Source organism: Neoarius graeffei, chromosome 1 (genome assembly GCF_027579695.1).
Source record: "Neoarius graeffei isolate fNeoGra1 chromosome 1, fNeoGra1.pri, whole genome shotgun sequence".
Taxonomy (NCBI): Eukaryota; Metazoa; Chordata; class Actinopteri; order Siluriformes; family Ariidae; genus Neoarius; species Neoarius graeffei.
This window is the reverse complement of record NC_083569.1, coordinates 103,061,147-103,076,206: the sequence shown is the minus strand read 5'-3', so window position 1 is coordinate 103,076,206 and position 15,060 is coordinate 103,061,147. Positions and strand designations below refer to the sequence as shown.

The following is a 15,060-nucleotide window of genomic DNA, read 5'->3' as shown; positions in this document are numbered from 1 at the left end:
TCTCCCTCAATTCAGAGCTCAACAAGTGCATTGGCAAGGCAGCCACAGCAATGGTCCACTTGTCCAAGAGAATGTGGGAGAACACCAAGCTGACCACCAACACCAAGACGAAGGTATCCCAGGTCTGCATGCTCAGCATGTTGCTCTACAGCAGCAAGTCCTGGACACTCTACGCCCACCAGGAAAGACGGCTCAACACCTTCCATCTCCGCTGCCTTAGAAGACTCCTGGGAATCATCTGGCATGACCACATCTCCAACACAGCTGTCCTGCAGCAGGCAAACATGCCAAGCATGTTTGCTTTGCTCTCCCAGTGCCGCATGTGCTGGCTGGGCCATGTGAGCCATATGGAGGATGGCCGCATCCCCAAGGACCTGTTGTACGGTGAGCTGGCCAGCAGTACGAGACCCATGGGCAGGCCAACTCTGCACTATAAAGACGTCTGCAAGCAGGACATGAAAGCCTGCAACATCAACCCATCAAGCTGGGAGAAGCTGGAAGCTGACTGCAATGGCTGGAGGATGACAGTCAAGCTCGGCATCCAACAGAGCGAACACAGGAGAGAGGAGCAGTGGACCCAGAGATGACAACAGAAGAAACAAAGAGTGGACTCACTGCCCTCTGAGGCCTTTACATGCAGCAACTGCAGCAAGACCTGCCACTCCAGAATTGGACTGTTCAGCCACAGGAGGCACTGCGCCTCTACCACTGACTGACCCAAGGCGCAAAAGTCCATTGTCTCCCGAGACAGACGGATGCCATTATTATTATTATTATTATTATTATTATTAACACTTTAGAAATTGTCACACTTCTATTTAAGCCTCTATAATTTTCAGCTAGTGATTTCAACTCTCTCTTATGCAAACAGGTTATATATGCTGTTAATGTAATGTTTAGGACTCTGGACTTTGAATCCAGTGATCCGAGTTCAAATCTCAGTGGGACCTCATCCTTTTGGCAGCACTATTCTGGGTTCGAGCCCAGCAGAAGCAGGGACCTTTCTGTGTGGAGTTTGCATGTTCTCCTGTGTCTGTGTGGATTTCCTCTGGGCGCTCTGGTTTCCCCCACAGTTCAAAGACATGCAGTTAGGTTAACCTGGGGTGACCTTGGGCTGAAGTGCCCTTGAGCAAGGCATCTAACGCCCAACTGCTCCCTGGGTGCTACAGCATAGCTGCCCACTGCTCTGGGTATGTGTGTGTGCTCATTGTTCACATGTGTGCACATGTGTGTTCACTGCTTCAGATGGGTTAAATGCAGAGAGGAATTTCACTGTGCTTAAATGTACGTGTGATAAATAAAGCTGTTCTTTTTCTTGATTACTTGGTGGGGACTTCCAGGCAGGACCATATCATACCTACAGATAGTATGATATACTTTATCAAGACTTCTGATCTTGAGTATTTCATTTGTTTTGAATATACTTTATTGGTGCCCTGACATCTGCAATTTTATAGCCTCCTCATGCTCATTTCAACTTCCCCATGACTGGGTGTAGATATTTCAATAGTAGGTAGGTCATCTGGTGGTAGCAGATGTGGATAATTCTTAGGGTCTCTAGTTCAGGCTGTGGATCATAGGGACGTCCAGAAAAGTGTTTTGAGAAATGTTCTTCCAGTTTCCTTGGCTGAATCAGTGGCCTAGTCACACGTGACAGTGACGTGTGTTTCTTCATCAATCTGAACTCCTCTTTGGTATTGCATTGTTCATGCATGAGATTCAGCTCATTTGCCTTAGATTCAAAATAGGTGGTTCTTTTTTTAATTTTGTGCAAAGTTTCCTGACCTCATAGGCCGTCTTCTTTTTTTACTGGGTCTTTTTCATCATGGTATTGCACTAAGAGTGCTTGATAATCATTACTTGTCCATGGTTTTCCGATTTCATCCTTAATTTGCTTAGCAATTGTCTCTGTAGAAGCCTATTGTATGGCATTTGTGACTAACTCTTCAATTTCTTTAACCATTTATGCTGATAACTCAGTTGCTAGCAGATAATCAAGATCAGCACTTTATGCATCTTGAATGGAAGCATCATCTCTTAGGTGATGAAGATCTGGATGTACTGCACTGGAGACCCACTTTTTATAAAAGATTTTTCTGACCATTTTCTTTCTCAGGAAGTGGGCATCCAAAACTACGATCTGGTGGTCTGAATCAAAAGGCTGGCTTTGCATAGGGTATGCTCTGCAGTTCTTTGTAACACATTTGACATACCATTCTGCCATTATATAATCCAGTCTTCACTTATGCCCAATATTTGAATGGAAGGACCATTTGTGCTCATCTGATCTTGTTGCGAACATTGTGCTCACATTATGTTCACAATCACCCCAACTCAGTATTTAAGGACTTCAACTCTCACTGTTTATTGCGATGTATATGCACAGTTCCTTGCATTTGACTTTACCCAGCCTTTTGTTATCGCTCTGCTGATTCTGTTTTTTGATTTTATTTGTACTGTGGACTGCATTGGAATGATATCCTGCCCTTTTTTTTGGTGGACTCCCCCCCCCTTATAATAGTAAAGTGACCTTGGGTATGAGAAAGGTGCTGTATAAATGTAACCTACTACTACTGCTTCTACTAATAATAATAATTGCTTCTGATATTCTGTTTGTGCCTCGCCTGACCTTTGCCTGTTTTTTTATACTGCCTTTTGTCTCATGATTTGGATCTGTTTACCAGTGCCCTCTTAAACATTGTTCTCTCTCTCTCTCCCTCTCTCTCTCTCACACACACACACACACACACACACACACACACACACACACACACACACACACACACACACACGTAGTTTCCCTATCACATTTTAACATCCACTCGCCCCTACACTGTAACACTGGCTATAGCTTATTACTTCTGATCACCATTTGTGCCTTAATTATCATACACACTACTGATTCTTATTTGTATATATTGTATCACTATTTATATTGAATTATTCCTTGGCTGCTATTGTTGCCATATCTGACCAGTATTAGTTCGCTAATTCCTGTCAGCTATTTCAATAAATGGTCTCTTTGGAATAAACTGTGTCCTGTTTATTGTTACAATATTCACTGAAGTGCCAACCTCTGCCAAGGAAAGTATTCTCATTGCCTTCACCCATTTGGTTGTATGAATGTTATAGATCAAGAGTAAATGTATTACATTAGAGCTACAATACTCATTAAACTATAGCAACATCACCACCAAGTTATTCCATTGATTTTAATAGTTTAGCTATAAACTATTAGATACTTGAATTAATGATTAATGACTTTATGAGACTGATCCCTTTTTACATGAGACTGATTTGATTCATTTTAAGTTTAGGTGTAAACTATTAGATGCTTGAATTAATGTTTAATGAGTTTATGAGACTGGTTTGATGAGACTGATTTGATAAGCCTATTGCACCTACACTGCTATAACATACAGTATGTAAGTGATAAAAGGAACTATGTAACTTTTTTTGGTGGACATTCCACAATATAAAATGTATATAAAGGGATTAAAATGTATATAAAGGAATAAAAAGCATGAAAAGGAATACAACATTAAAGGATGTGTTCTCATATGAAAATAAGCAACTCTCCCTGTCATTAATTATTATCCTCTGTACAGCATAGGTAATTCCTGACCTCGTCACAGTTGCCTAATCCTATCATCTGTATCACTGGGTTGTATATTGCACATTCTTGAAAGACCAGCCACATGGCTGCTCCCATCCTTGGCTAACTTACCATTGGTGATGCCTAAGATTGTCATGTAGTAAACCCCATTGATCAGGAACTTGGACTCGTAGTCTGGATATTTGTTGAGTTTGATCTCAGCTGTTTTCTCATTAATGCTCACCCAGTTGTCAACATCTTTTCCTTTTAGATACCTACAGCAATAAAATAATGATAATGTTTAGCCCTGACAACAATTTCAGCCTTTAGCCATAACTTTAAACAAAGATCCAGTATAAAATCCAATGTTAATTACAGCAAGAGAACAATTGCACAATATCAAAACTTCTTCCGTGAGGTGGCTGCAAGAATTAACACTACTTAAAATGAACAAACTAGGTTTATATGATTCAGGATAAAACAGAAAGAATAAGAGAAATATCTTGCCAAAAGCTATTTTAATAAATTATTTAATATGTAGACCACTCCAGTATGCAAAGTTTTCAAATTCTCTTCTCTCATCTGTTAAAATATTAATGAATTCTATTCACCTTAGCCACAGTTTTAAAAGTGAACTAAATCCATGGTGCACAGTTCAGGCCAACATTACCTTCTTTCATATGAATGCTTTAATAAAGGTGGTCCAAAAACATGCTTGGAGGTGGACTGGCTATTCTAAATTGTGAATGAATGTGTGAATGTTTGTGTGCATAGTGCCTTGCAATGGACTGCCATCCCATCCAAGGACAGGTTCTGGATCCTTTGCAACCATGACTAGGATAAAGTGCTTTCTGAAGGTTAATAAAGTAATTAATTTGTGCAGCAATAACTAAATTTGACATGCTATAATATCTAAATAGATATTCAGGCTTAGCCATACATCTATTGATAAGTAATGAAGCATTAATAAAGAGAAAGTCAGCTCCCACATAATCATCTGAGTGGGAATTTATAAGTTGGAATTTTTTTGATAGCCTCGATTTTTCTGGCCAAACCCAGAATTGAGACAAGTGACTATGTAAACATGTCATGTTAAAGAGAAGAAGAAGAAGAAGACGAAGAGGACTTTATTTCTCACACATAAAGTACATTACAGGACAGTAATGTAAAATACAGAAATACTGATTAGTTACTCAGAGCCTTTAACCATTCAACCACCACTGTCCATAAATAAATCGACCTTGTTCCCACAAGGAAATTAAGTCTTTAAATTTTCAACAATAAATTCAAACACTCACTTCAGTTCTATTGGAGATCAATAATGTATACACTAATATTTAACACAATGCTTATGCTAGCTTATGTTAGATTTTTTTTTAAAAATCTCCATTTTGATATCTGAAACACTTTCACATCTGGAATTTTAGTTCATATTTCTCACCTGATGTTAGTGGCCGTTGATTGTGTATCAGTGTCATTGGCTGTGAAGATGGTGATGACCTTATTCAGGTCAATGGTGGTACTGTCTTCAGAGATGGAGACAATTTTGACAGCGGGGACGAACTGAGGGGCTTCAGGCACATTTAGCACTCTGATCTTAATGCGGTATTTTCTGCGCTCGCCAATCACCACCGACTTGTGATAAGGCGCCTTGTTGTCAACCACCACTTCCAGATTGATCTCTTTCAACTCTTCATAGTTCAGCTCCTTTAAAAGATAATTAAAAAGAAATCAGAGAATAAAATAAGAGAATAGAATAGAATGCCTTTATTGTCACTATAAACATGTACAATGAGATTAAAGTGGATTTTTTTTAAATAAGGGTTTATGGAGAAAGAGTAGAAAGTAAATAAATGTTATAGGCTTTGGTTGACAGTATGATTCTTAAGTTTAGTCATAATTCAGGCTGTTACAGTTTGTATACAGTTTAAAGTATGCTAATAAAAAGGTAGTGAGAATTCAAGGATTTTTATTTTTATGAAATATGGTCAACATCACTCATATGCATATACATTTTGATATATTTCTCTGGTCTTATCCTTTGTACATAATGTTTCCACACATCATTAATGTTTTAAGTGTAGGTGTTGCACAAAATTGCAAATAGTAGAGGACCTTGGTGAGAATGTATGCACATAATTTAGGAGAGGATAATTCAACTGTTATAGGGTAATTTGAACCCAAGGAACAACTTGGGATGTGTGCCAAAATCGCTATCTGGGGCGAACAGGCCAAAAATTACCAATCCAAGATGGTTGCCGGTAGCCATATTGAAAATATCAATTTTTGAACCACTCACCACAGAAGTATGTGCAATACCTCATTTTATTGGTTTTTGGGTATGGGGATCGGTCATTTTCAGGCTGTTTGCCCCAGATAGCGATTTTGGCACACATCCCAAGTTATTCCTTGGGGTCAAATTAGCCTGTAACAGTTGAGTTATCCTCTCCTAAATCGTGTGCAAGACTAAAAAGGTCCTAGACTAAAAAGTCAACATTCTAAAACCAAAAATTATGATGAAATTCTTTATTTTTCAATGTAGTGATGCAGAATTTTCTAAGTATGTTCGATGAGCACCAGGGATAAAAAAAAAAAAAGCACAAGGATGATGAGATTGATGGGGAAAAGAGGACTGGCATCATTTTTTAGACATCAAAAATCCTCCCTCATAAACAGTTTCATCACAGTTGTCTGCTTCTTCCATTTTGCTACTAATATACAGTTTTTGGGTAATATTAATATCACAGGAAGTGATAATAATGCAGGCTAAAATTTGTCATGAAGGCAGAGATTACATTTTATTTTCCTTCATGAGCATGCAAAAACAACTGCAAATCAACAAAAATATTGAGGTTTTGGCTAATTCATACCAAATCACAACATGAACAGGACTAGACCCATCCATCCACTATCTGTAACCGCTTATCCTGTGCAGGGCCGCGGGCAAGCTGGAGCCTATACCAGCTGACTGTGGGCGAGAGGCGGGGTACACCGTGGACAAATTGCCAGGTCATCACAGGGCTGACACATAGAGACAAACAACGATTCACATTCACACTCACACCTACAGTCAATTTAGAGTCACAAATTAACCTAACCTGCATGCACAGCAAAATTCCCAGTGTTGAATTAACACCCAGAGTGTTTATATAGGTCCAATTCACGGGCGATTGCTCTAAGACAACGAGGGAGGCTCAGCCTCCTCTAAAAATGACGAACATCGTGTAGGATGAATTGCGCTAGGCTTATGTTATAGCCGACCTTATAACATTGCCATTTCAGATCCAGAATCATAGAAATATATGTGCTCAATCCAACTACAGTGCAAAATCATTCCGTTATAACTTTCCCCAGTTCGCCTAATGTGTGCATGAGTTTTTCCCCCTCATGACAGCGCGATGCAGCCCAGCCTCAGTGGACTTCAATGGCATTTGGGAGCTATGCGCTTTTCAATCTCAAAATGCAAGACGGTTATTGGACAAATACTGCGAAAATGCCCACCCCACGGACTCCCAGCCTCACAGTGGGAGGAACATGGCAGTTTCCGCGAGGAGACTGGTGATTGGTGAAAGCGGCTGGATATTTTCTTTGATTGACAGCTCATTTCAACTATAGACAGGCAGCGGTGAATTTCAGTTCAGTCCCATGCAGATTCGCAAGTGCTGTGGTGTATTGTAAGAGATCAGCTTACATTTCGATTTCATTCATTACATACGGTTTCTACCAGCTATTTTAGTTTGTATATATTTTCATTGTAAATAAAGTGTAAATATAGTGTTGTCAAGTTTGCTATCTTAGTTCCAGAAATTTTGTATATTTGAGTGACTGAACTTGAACTTGAGGGGGCTAGTCAGCTAGCAAGAAAGCTGCGCACGGATGCCAAGCATTGCTGATTTAATTTTGGCGAAGCCATTTGCCAGTCTTCCTTTCGAGGAAAAAATTAAAATTAAAGAGCAGGGTAGACCAACGCCTCAAATTGACTTGGTGAAAAAGGTAGGGAATAATACTCGTTCCTTTCAGCTCTCCTGGTACGAGAAAGTGAATTGGCTAACAGCAAGTGACCCACATCAACAACAGTAAATAGGCTACTTTAGTAATATGTCATGGATGGACCAAAAATATAGAATCTATTTAAAATGTTTATGCTGAGTATATTATATTGGAATATATATTTCTCTGGATATGAATTAAACACAGCTACAATTTGGAAAACATTTTTAAACAAAAACACAGCCGAGAACATTTCACACTACAGACCTGGATTAAAAGTGAAGGGTTATCAAAATTGTCAATAAAACATTTCTCAGTCAAAATAAGTAAAATATAGGGAAAGTGTCATTGAATGAAATGTGTGGCACCCAGCTCTGTGTTTGGCTCCCCAAGGTCAGTGCTTGTGCCTATTCCAGAACACTCTGCTGTTACTGCTGAGGTTGCTGACAAAGAGCTGCTTTCAATAATGATCAGTTTTTGAACAACATGCCACAATTTTAAAATATACTGTAAAATGTTAAAATATACCCCCCCAACACCACCATCATGTATATTGGACAGTAGGCTAATGGGCCAAAAGAACCTGTTATTTCACAGTTTGTGACCCTGCCAACAATTAGCCAGATCAGAGGCAAGAGTATGGGCAAAATTGATGTGTTTTTTCTTTTAAATCTGGAAATATCGTAACTGACCAGCCTCCCGTTTGAAGGACTACCAGCTGCCACTGGTCCAATTGGACCTATATAAACACTCTGGGTGTTAATTCAACACTGAGGAATTTGCTGTGTGTCTTTGGACTGTGGGGGAAACTGAAGCACCCGGAGGAAACCCACACAGACACGGGGAGAACATGTAAACTCCACACAGAAAGGCCCCCGTCGGCCACTGGGCTCGAACCCAGAACCTTCTTGCTGTGAGGTGACAGTGCTAACCACTGCACTACCATGCCGCCCCCAGGACTAGACCCATGGTTTTTAAAATGGAGTCCATGAGGAAGAGCCAAGGGAGTTGTAATTTCTTTGTTTTTTGAAATTTAGTGACAGTGGTGGAACTCTCAACCCACCATTCTTGAATTATTTATATTTATTACTGAATTGTTCTAGTTATTAACCTCTTTTAAGGGTCATTTGAATATATTTAATGCTGAATTATCTGGATTAAGCAAGTAAGTTTGATAAATAGAAAAAAGAGGCAACACATCATTGTAAATAATGAGCCTAATATTTGGAACATGTTCAATAAATAAGTCTATCAACAGATTTTATTGTATTTTGATTATCTTTAAAGAGGTTCCATGACTGCAAAACATCCAAGATAACCTGACCAATACTCTGTTCATCAATTGTAGTGGAAATCACAAAACATTTGGCTTGTGCAAAAAAGGTGATTATTACTTTCAGTTTCAGCCAGTGATATTTTAGACGATTTATTTAGACTAATAAATAGACATTTAATTTATTTGAATGTACACAATAAAGACCTCCACTATTTCCAGAGTCAGATTCACGCTGGACTTTCATGTGAAATAAAGCTTTCCATGATGTTCAATGTTTTCATCTGCTGTGTCACCTGTGTAAATTATCTATCTTACCTTCTTGACTGTTAGGATGCCCTCGTTAGTTTTGGGGTCCGTGCTGATATCGAAGTAACCAGCCTCATTTCCAGAAATGATGGTGTACACAGCCTCCCAGTTTTCCGTGTGAATCTTATCCTTGTCTGTGGCCTTAATTCGGACTTCCATTTCCACTTTCGTATTCATTCTATTCTCCTCCACAGTCCCCTCATACTGCAAAAATCACACACACATGGTGAGAATAAGCATTCAGCCATGAGTCAGATATTTTGTGTTCTGTTTTGAGAGTCTGATTGCAGAGTTTGATTGGTGCTATTTGCAACCCAGTCCCACACGAGGAAAAAAAGTTGTATGCAAGAAATTTGCAGCACCTTCTATACACTGAATTTCAACATTATGGCACAAGCGTACACTATATAGCAACATATCAAACTTTCACTCAAATGCCATGTATGTAACAGCATATTTTAACCAAGCTAGCAATCACCATCAAGCCATTTGAATAAGATCAATATGCACTAAATAATCCACTGCAATATGCACTAAATAATGCACTGCAAACATCACACACACATGGTGAGAAGAAGCTTTCAGCCATGAGTTGGATGTTTTGTGTTCTGTTTTGAGAGTCTGATTGCAGAGTTTGATTGGTGCTGTTTGTATCCCAGTCCCACAGGAGGAAAAACAGTTGTATGCAAGATATTTGCAGCACCTTCTATACACTGAATTTCAACATTATGGCACAAGCGTACACTATATAGCAGGGGCGATTTCTCAGAGACAACAAGGGAAGCCGAGCTTCCCCTAAAATTCTCTCCCCAAACTGTGGCATCTACGACGTTGAATTCTCATTAAAACAATAACTTGCATAACATAATATATGCCCAAGATTGTATTTACGTTCATAACTATCCTGTAACTTATTTGAGTGATGTCTGACGAACTTGCAGTTCGCTACGAGAATCACCTTTGCTGCCAGGCTGTAACCAGCGTTGCCAGATACTGCTGACGTTTTCCAGCCAAAATATGTTCAAAACCCGCCAAAATGCACTTAAAACCGCCCAATCTGGCAACACTGGCTGTAACCTTTCTTATTTCAATGGGCTTTATGGCTGGCAGCCGGGTATCCATTGCAGTCTATGAGAGGGCTCTGAACAGCCAATTTCGGCTAGTTGTTATTGGTTAAAATCGACAAAATCGTCACTTCCAGGGAAGCCGGGCTTCTCTGGGACTAAACGAGACAGTGGGAGGGACAAGAAGCCGGGCTGATGAAGGATTATTGGAGGTAGTGTTTGAAAGACATGAGGAGGGCGGGCTCTGTACTTCGGCGTCGGCGAGGAACACGGAAGTATGATCAGTCAGTCCCCAGCGGATGTCGAGAAAGTGTAGTCGTGTGCCAAAGTGCTGTCCGACTTTCTTTTCATATAAACGTTTCTTCTCATTGATGTCTCTGTACATTACTCTGTAAATAAATGTAAATATTACTCGTTGTGCTCCATTAACTTTCATCCATTCTATCAGTTTGATCATTCGCGAATTCACTCATTTATTTCATTTGTAGTTCAATCTGGTTGTAGGCTAGCTTGAGCCTTATTGGGATCTGCAGTGCTAGCTGCTAACAGAAATTGGTGAAGTCTCTGGAAAGCACAACCAGCTAGTATGACAGGGTCACAGACCATTTTCTGGAAAAGGAGCGGAGGGCAGAATTTGTGTATAAATAGTGTGCATCATATAATGTTCATGAATCTGAAGTGTGTATATTGTTCAGTAATGTTAAGAGAATGGTGGGCTCTGTGTTATAGGTTATACCTGGGTATAATATTCAAGGTTCTGTGTGTTGCATAGCCTACCTGGTTATGAATTTCCAGACTGTGTTGCAGAAGATGTTCAAGGATGTGTTGCACAGCTGGGTGTTGTGTTAAAGACTCTGTGTTGCATATCAGGGTATGATGTTCAAGGCTCTTCGTTGAATAGCCAGTGATTTTTGGATGTTTGATATTTTTGATTAAGGATATGAGGCACTAGCCTGGCAAGCCAGACTATAACATGAAATGTACAAGCAAAAATACTTTCTGCCACTAGGTAGGGTTGTCTAGTTCACTATGCTAATGGGGCACACCTTTCCATGCTTTGATATCCGGCCTACAGGTTTTACGATGAATGCGTAAAATGGGCTTCCCCGTTTTAAAAACCAGCAGCCGCCACTGCTATATAGCAACATATCAAACTTTCACTCAAATGCCATGTATGTAACAACATATTTTAACCAAGCTAGCAATCACCATCAAGCCATTTGAATAAGATCAATATGCACTAAATAATTTATTAGAGATTTATATAATTCTGAGACAATTAACATTAGCTATTCATTATAAGAAAAAAATCCAGAGAAAAAAACCCACTCACAGAGCCATCCTCTAATATGGGGATGTTATCATTGACATCAAGTATGTTGATGGTCACAGTCCCTGTTCCTGTCCGTGGTTTGTTTTGAGGATCAGTATAGCGTCCGTCCATGTCTGTGCCTGTGATTATCAGTTTGTACATTTCTTGTGTCTGTGTAAGAAAAAGTTGAAAATAGTCTTGACCCATAAATATTAACAATTTAAAAATTGTTTTGAATTCTGTCTTGCATTAAAGGAGCACGCAATAGAAAAATATCAGTAGCTCAGGAGAATGTCTCATATTGCCATGAGGCAGGATTCCCCAGTTTGAATGCCATGAAAACACCCTGGTAACATAAATTAAGGATTACAACTCATTTAGGAGAGAGCACAGACTACTCCAGCAGATTGTATCATTTTAAAGTTACTATAGTTTAAAGATTGTCTAAAGTATTTTCAGTGGTTGTGTGACATATTTGAGTAATGCACATTGGGTATTTTTAGTGCTAAGTGTAAACACAATAATTAGAAAATCTGTCAAAGTTAAAAAAGAAGCCATTTTTGTCAACCTGGAACGGCCATCACTGAACAGAGGTGGGGGTCTAAGACATCATTTATCAGCCACCTACAATGCAGTCCTTGGCACACTTCCCAGACAACTGAGGCTACATCCACACGACAACGGCAACGAGATGTTATTTAAAAAAAATATCGCGTCCACATGGGCAACGATCAGTAAAATATCAGGTCCATATGGCAACGCAATGCTTGCTGAAAATGATGCAATACACATGCCAGACCTCTAGGGGCGCTGTAAGACGGTCCCTTCGGAGACACCAGATCAATAGAAGAAGTAAGGATGCATGCGCATAAACTATTATGCGCGAGACTTCATATTAGCCACAAAGTCAGAAAAATCTGTTCGTAAAATTACATTATAATGACCTAATACAATGAAAAGTATTTTTCCAGTCTCACCTGTGAAAGGTAATCCCATGTGATCTCGTTTGGACGGCAAACCTGTTGGTACAGTTAAACGCAGCACATGAATGAGGCATCTTTATTCTCCGCTTTGACCCATCCAATATGGCGGCGAGGATGACGTATGATTCTACGCGGAAGGCGGAGTCTTTAATGGTCCGGAATAAATTGAATGCTACACGTTGATGGATTAATTTGTTTTTCTACGCCCTTTTTGAGGAATGTATTGTAGGACTTAAACCAACATCTGAAGAGGTGAGATCGCTCCTTTTTTTCCCTATTTTTGCTGGCGGGATTGACTCTGCCCTAAGGGCTATTTTCTCTCTCTCTCTCTCTCTCTCTCTCTCTCTCTCTCACTTTGCACCATTACACAATAAATATTCACAGTGAAAATATTTTGTAAGTGCGTTTCATGAACCAAGTTACAGGATTTGTTGACAACTCGCATCGAGTTCGTTACACTTCTACCCGGCGTGAAGCACTGACAGTCATGTGGTTGTGACGTCATCATAAACAAATCCGTTCTACTCATCCAGACGACTTCGCAACGGCAATGTTGCCAGATCTTTCCACTCTGGGACCCGTTCTCAAAAGATTGCGTTTTGGGGCACCCAAAACGCCGGTGCCGTGTGGACGCCAGGCCTAAACGATAAACAATTGTATCGGATTCACCTGAATCCGTTGCCGTGTGGACAGGGCCTGAATGCACACCAAAACCCAGCTGTTTTCAGTGACTCACAGGAGGACAGAGAGAACCAGCAATCCATTGATCACCCTAACGACTCTCGAGGCTGTTCACACCCAGCCCCCAGTGACCCACACCAGCAGGATGGCTCAACGACACCTTAGGATTGCTTTTCATCCATGAGAGGATAAATACCTGATACTCCCTATTAGTCAGATAGAACTGAAGAAGCCTTTCGGATGAGAGGTGAAACCTCTTCAAGAATCTTCAAACAAGTCCAGTTGCTCTCTTTTACCACCCACAGTATGAGATTAAGCTAATTAACCACAGAGGCATTTTTTTTTACCCATCTTTACCAAGGATGTCAATAATTCTGACACTGCATAAGAAAGCCTTGGATAATAAAACTCAGATTGTATGAAGCTCAGATTCTAATCTTCTCTAACTAAATATTGTCTAATATTTAATGTCTTTGACAGGGTTCTCTTCCTGGAATTGCTCACTTTCAACAAGGCTGTTGATGAACTTACTGCACAATAGTGATTGTGATGTCTGCTTTTTATGACTGAGGTGCTCACCTCTCTGTCCAGAGTGTTCATTTTGACTTTGATTTCACCAGACGATCGCTCAATTTTGAACACTGACTTGCTTGCCGGCTCCTGCTGAATAATCCTGTATGCAATTTTTGAATTTGGTGTTCCTGGCTCGTCTGCATCATAGGCTGTGACTGTAATTACAGAGGTGTCTAGGAGAAAAAGTATTAACATTGAAACAGAACCATATGAGATACATTTATAAAGGACCATATTCCCCTTTTCCCAACAAAAATCAGAATGTCAAATATGATGTTGCAAAATTGATATTGTGACAAATTACATCAAAATATTTTCCTGAGACATCACAGATATGGCCATTTATGAAACCACTTATTATTAATGACACTCTTATGTGCAGCTGATTGGACATTAAAATATAGCAAAGCACTGTTGATTTCTTGATTCTGATTGGTCAGAAAATGTTTATTAATTTTCCAGAAGAACAGCTCTGACAGGAGTGCACCTGCAATGCACAGTATTATATTAAAGCTAGATGGCCTTTAGATTTCATAAAATCGGTGAAATTTAGTTTCCTTCAGAAATTTGGTCATTGTGATATGTTTATTTCTGTAATATCTACTGTAAAAATAAATAAATAAAAAAAACCAGGCCATTCTGTGGCTGGGAAGTTATTTAATTTGAAGGGATTCCCTAGCAAATATTGTGCATGAAATTGCTCACAGTCGAACAGACAGAGGAAGTCTGGTGTGCGCATTCTCTGGAGCCCTGCTTCTTCTTCTTCTTCTTTTACTTCTGTTGGGTTTTCCCACATGCAGCATCCAGTGTTGCATTACTGTCGTCTACAAGTTTATCTTGACTGTGCACTGACAGTTACGTCATTCTTTTGCTAAACAAACAGCTGATCGCACCGAGGTGCTCGCTGACCACCGATATTTATTAGTTTGGTCCAGCATTTCCTTTCCTTCGCAACATAACATCTTTTCTTCTCGCATTCCGTTACTGTAGTCAGTCTTTCCCGTTTCATTTGCATCCTCCATTTTCCTCTTCCGTTTCAAATTTGTGTCCCACAATGTCTTGCGCGAACAGGGAAAGCCCACCATGTGATGCATGACGATTTGTATCTTGTATTGTGTCCTGGTGAAGCAAGAAAAAATAGCAGAGGCCATGTGGCTCTAAATTCATTAATTCTTCTATTTAAAGAAAAAAAACTAATAAAATTGGAAGTCTGTGATTTCAATTCAGTAGCTTTCAGTCCACTAAACAAAAATAATTGTGTGTCAGGGGAAAAAAAAAAA

General features: G+C 39.7%; 1 pseudogene; it reads right to left on the bottom strand.

Annotated features, from left to right (window-relative positions):
* The window catches only part of LOC132885731 (desmoglein-2-like protein), a 119,462-nt pseudogene that overhangs the window by 103,710 nt on the left and 692 nt on the right, over positions 1-15,060 (bottom strand).